This window comes from Lolium rigidum, chromosome 2 (assembly GCF_022539505.1).
Source record: "Lolium rigidum isolate FL_2022 chromosome 2, APGP_CSIRO_Lrig_0.1, whole genome shotgun sequence".
NCBI classification, from domain to species: domain Eukaryota; kingdom Viridiplantae; phylum Streptophyta; class Magnoliopsida; order Poales; family Poaceae; genus Lolium; species Lolium rigidum.
Window position 1 is genome coordinate 66,345,967 of NC_061509.1, and position 4,612 is coordinate 66,350,578.

The 4,612-nt window shown below is 50.8% G+C and overlaps 1 pseudogene; it reads right to left on the reverse strand.

Annotated features, from left to right (window-relative positions):
• Positions 1-1,347: 1,347 nt before the first annotated feature.
• On the reverse strand, positions 1,348-4,346 carry LOC124689827 (annotated as a pseudogene).
• Between the last annotated feature and the right edge of the window lie 266 nt (positions 4,347-4,612).

Sequence of the window (4,612 nt, forward strand, 5' to 3'; positions counted from 1 at the left end):
CGGTGAGGCTGCCGCGGCCGAAGCCGCTTCGCCGCGGCGATCTTGCGGGAGGAAGAGCTCGACATTTTTGGAGCGGCGGAGGAGAAGATCCGGGAGGGGGAGGCGGCGGCGACGAGAAGGTTTGTGAGCGGCGAGAACCGCAGGCGTCTTAAAACAGCGGCGGCAGCGGGTGGTTGCACGCAATAACTCCGCGCGCGGACGGCCACGCGGCCATGCACGACGAGACGCGTCCCTCGCGTCGCCCGGGAAAACAGGGACGCCATTAACGTCGCTTGACCAAAGGTAGGCGACGGGGTTTTAGCCTTCCGTGCCGCCGACGGGTCGGCCCCGCGTCGTTTGGCCTCGCTCGCGTTGTGTCCGGCGTCCCCGGAGCGTCCCGTGTGGGACGGGGGCGGGCTCGGGGCGCCGGACACCGTATCGAGCCGCGCCAGACAAAAAGGGCTTTGGGAGACGCGGCTGGAAAGGTTTTTTGGTCCGGCGCGCCCCAAATCCCTTTGGGGGACGCTTTGGGGACGCGGCTGGAGATGCTCTTAAGAGTTCCAGTGTCACATGGTTTAGAAATTGCAATCCTAATTTTTGGGGGGTTCTTAAATTAGTTTGATTTCTCAAGAATCAATACGATCTGTTCTGGACTTGAACGGAAGCTAATCAGTTTGATCATTTTACCCATCTTTGAGAGGAGTGAATCATAATTTGATCATATATCAATCTTGACAAGAATTGTAAGCGTCTGCAGTAACATTGATGTCACCTGCTGTCCAAAACCAACACGGCCTGTCCAACATAACTGTGTAAAAAATATGCCTAGTGTGTTGTAACTTTCTTGTATCTAGAAACATTGTACAGCAGATTGACATATTGGTGTAAGCAAAATACGACATACTTCAGAAATATAACCCATTCCCTGCTACTACCACCAGGAACTGACCCGGGTACTTTGCACAAATTTCGTAATGTAGCATCACCTAAACCACATGAAACTGCGAATATTAGTCGGCATTCAGATAGCAGCAATAGAAGGCAGACTCTCAATGGAATATAGTACTCCTACATAAATTGAGCAAATAAATCAGCTACTAGAAGTAGAACCCTGTTCAGCAGACATCAGCGAACACATTCCAAATTTCGAACACCTGACTTTCTTGTATCTAGAAACATTATAGAGCAGATTGACATATTGGTGTAAGCAAAATACGACATACTTCAGAAATATGACCCATTCCCTGCTACTACCACTAGGAACTGACCCGGGTACTTTGCACAAATTTCGTAATGTGGCATCACCTAATCCACATGAAACTGCGAATATTAGTCAGCATTCAGATAGCAGCAATACAAGGCAGAGTCTCCATGGAATATAGTACTCCTACATAAATTGAGCAAATAAATCAGCTACTAGAAGTAGAACCCTGTTCAGCAGACATCAGCGAACACATTCCAAATTTCGAACACCTGAAATCAACGTCAAGACAGGATACTGCGACACAACACTTCCAACCCAGCATAGGAGCGCCTAGTCTTCACGGAATGCCTCAAAAGGATCATCAAGAGACAACTCTGATCCCGCTGGGAAGTTCCAGGTACTACTTCCAACAGGCAAGCTACTGATTGTATATTGCACAGTGCAGTCCCTACTAGCCCAATGAGCAGAATAAAGGGCACCAACTCCGGCAACCACTACTTGCCTCTCGGCATAGGTTAGCTCACTTTTCATCACGATGAACATCCTCTCCAGCTTCCGCGCATTCTCTGCGATGAACGTGAGGAAATCAAACTCATTGTGCCTCCCTTGTAGCTCATGGAAGGCCAGAGTCCTGAGGTGCGACTGGACACACTCGATAGGATTTGCTCTCGCGCAGATCTTCAGATTAAGGTTGCTAAGCGTTTCACGATGTGCCCGAGACTGCAAATTGAAATCAATAAACAGTTCAGCTGCACATAGTTGTGATTATGAAGCAGCGATCTTATGCACTATAGTGATCATGATCCGAATGTCAATGGAAGGGCGATATGAGGGGGTGTTACCTCGACAACCAACGTCTCAACGCTAGGAAAGCACCTGAGGAAGATAGGAAGCATCTCGACTTCATTGCAGAATGCGAACTGCAGTTGCACAGCCAACATCTGTACGCTTGGCACAGTGTTGTGCGTGCTCGCCTTTGTTCCAGCCTTCAATGCACCAAAAGAATTATTAAAAGTAAGCACAGATTTATAGAATTTTGGATTCTTAAAAATACTCCCTCCGTTCCCTAATTCTTGTCAAACTAAAACCATGATAAGAATGATGAAACGGAGGGAGTAGAAATCAAAAAACATTTAAATAATATTCAGGAAAACTAACATCTGGAGTTACAAATATCTCCAAATAATTAAATAAGTATTCAGAGCAACGTAAATTCAAAATAAAAGAAAATAATTTGTACTGTTGGGATAGTGCGATGATAACATTCTTTTTCAACACCTTTATATATCATGGAAGAGTGAAACGGTCTATTTAGGAGTGCTGTGTGTCTACGTTAGTCAACATGCTATAGAGACAGACATATACAGAATGAAATCGACTCTACACATGGGCCACAAAGGCTAATATTCATCTTCAAGCAGCTTGTCTGTTGAACCCTGAAGGTAAGCCACGGTAAAGAAGCACATGCCTGAAGAGTGAAAGTAAAGTATGCCTAGATTCATTTGATTTTCAAACAGTGGATAATACCATTCAGGCATTTAATTTATGATGCACATTTCACTAATATGGAAAAAATACTGCAAACCAGAACTTCCTTTGATATAAACCTGCATTTAGCCTGCTAATGGGTTCAGTTTCAGGCTTTTGTTAGACATCACGGTTCACTGGGCAACGAACTCAATCGACTGGACGGACCGTTAGGTGAGCGGTATCACATCTACGGCACTCTCAAGGGCTGTTGCCATTGCTGTGATGTCTCGACAATAACTCGAGAAACTAAAAGCTCGGAAACAGTCAGTTCATCAGATTGGCAGGACCATTCTGACTGCTAACCCGTAAGCAACCAAACTATCAATTGCAGTTGAAACTGTATGAGAAATTCTCCAGCTCCAACATGAAAGAAGAGGTCCCAACTATTCTAAAAGCAAATGAATCAGAGCAATCTACCTCTCAACCAAATTAAGGCAACTCGTCATGTGTTTCAGGTGCTACAATCTAACAACTCTCTCTTGTTTCTTCATTTTGTAACATACTGTTATACTACTGCCCTCTAAATGGATATGCTTTTTTGTACCTAATGCAGGCCTGTAAGCATTCCATATCATGAAAAGGAATAAAATTGGAGATTTGAGTGGACATGGCGATGCACATATATACCTCGATGATGGTGTTGCCGATCTGCAGCACGTGCGCTCCTGGCTCCAGGTATCCCAGCACACGCAGCTTAGAAACATGGTCAATCTTGACGATCGTCTTAACATCCGCTCAACCCGTGGCGCTCGTTCCAGTTTTTCCACAGGAAGAGACGCTCTAGCCTCGGGGCGTCCACGACGGCGACCTCGTTCATGATGGACATGCAGAACTGCGCGGACCGTAGGCTGTGGGTGGTGAGACGAGCGCGCAACGGTGTGAGGCTCCCGGTGACCGTGAGGATCTCCAGCGCAGGGCTGACGGCGAGCACGAAGTCGAGGTCGTTGGCCTCCATGACGACGCAGCTAAGGAAGAGGTGGCGAAGGTTGGGGAAGGCCGCGTTTCGTGGGAGCGCGGCGGTGTCCGGGAGCACCCAGGCGCCGATGCAGAGCCGGCGGAGCGAGGCGCAGCTGAAGATCGCGGGAGGGAGGCGCAGGCCTTGTAGAGGAAAGGGGCGATTGACGAAGACGAGCTCGTGGACGCCCTTGGCGGCGAGGAGCTGGAACCAGCGCGCGAGCAGGGGGTCGTCGGCGTGGACCATGAAGCTGCAGGTGAGGCTTGCGAAGGGGAAAGGCCCAGGGTGTGACTCGAGGACGGCGGGAGACGGCGTTGGTGACGGCGCGTGACGCGGCGCCGGCGCGGGCGGGCCGACGCTCCCCGTCGCCCCCGGGGAGGAGGTGGGTGTCGACGAGGACGAGCGGGGCGGAGCGCCAGAGGCCGCGCCAGCGTGAGGAGAGCACGGTGGTGCGCGCGCCGTCCTTGGCGGGGAGGAGAGAGACCACGCGGCGGAGGAGATCGTCGGGGAGGCGGCTGACCCGGTCGGCGCTGTCGCTGGCGGCGGCGCAGCAGAGGGAGGCGGTGGTGCGGACGGGGGTTCCGGCAGGTAGGAGTAGAGGAAGTTGAGGAGGAGGTCCATGCCGGAGCTGAGCGTGCCCGGTGGGAGCCCGTGCGGCATCGTCGTCGGGGACACCATCGCTTCCTCCCGGGGTCGTCGGCGGCAAGAAATGGTGATACACTTACTGCGGCGCGGATTCTGTAACTTGCCGCAGACAAGGCAGAGGCTGGCTTTGCCATGTCGGTGTCGGATGCCATCCATTCCCGATCACACGGCCACTGCTTCCCCTGCCTAGTCTGAACACCCAGCAAAGAGTCCAGCCCACGTAAGGCCTAGTTCGGTGATTATTTCGAGGCCAGGTTGGGAAATGTGGGCCAAACAGACACAAAGGTTATTGAGTGCAT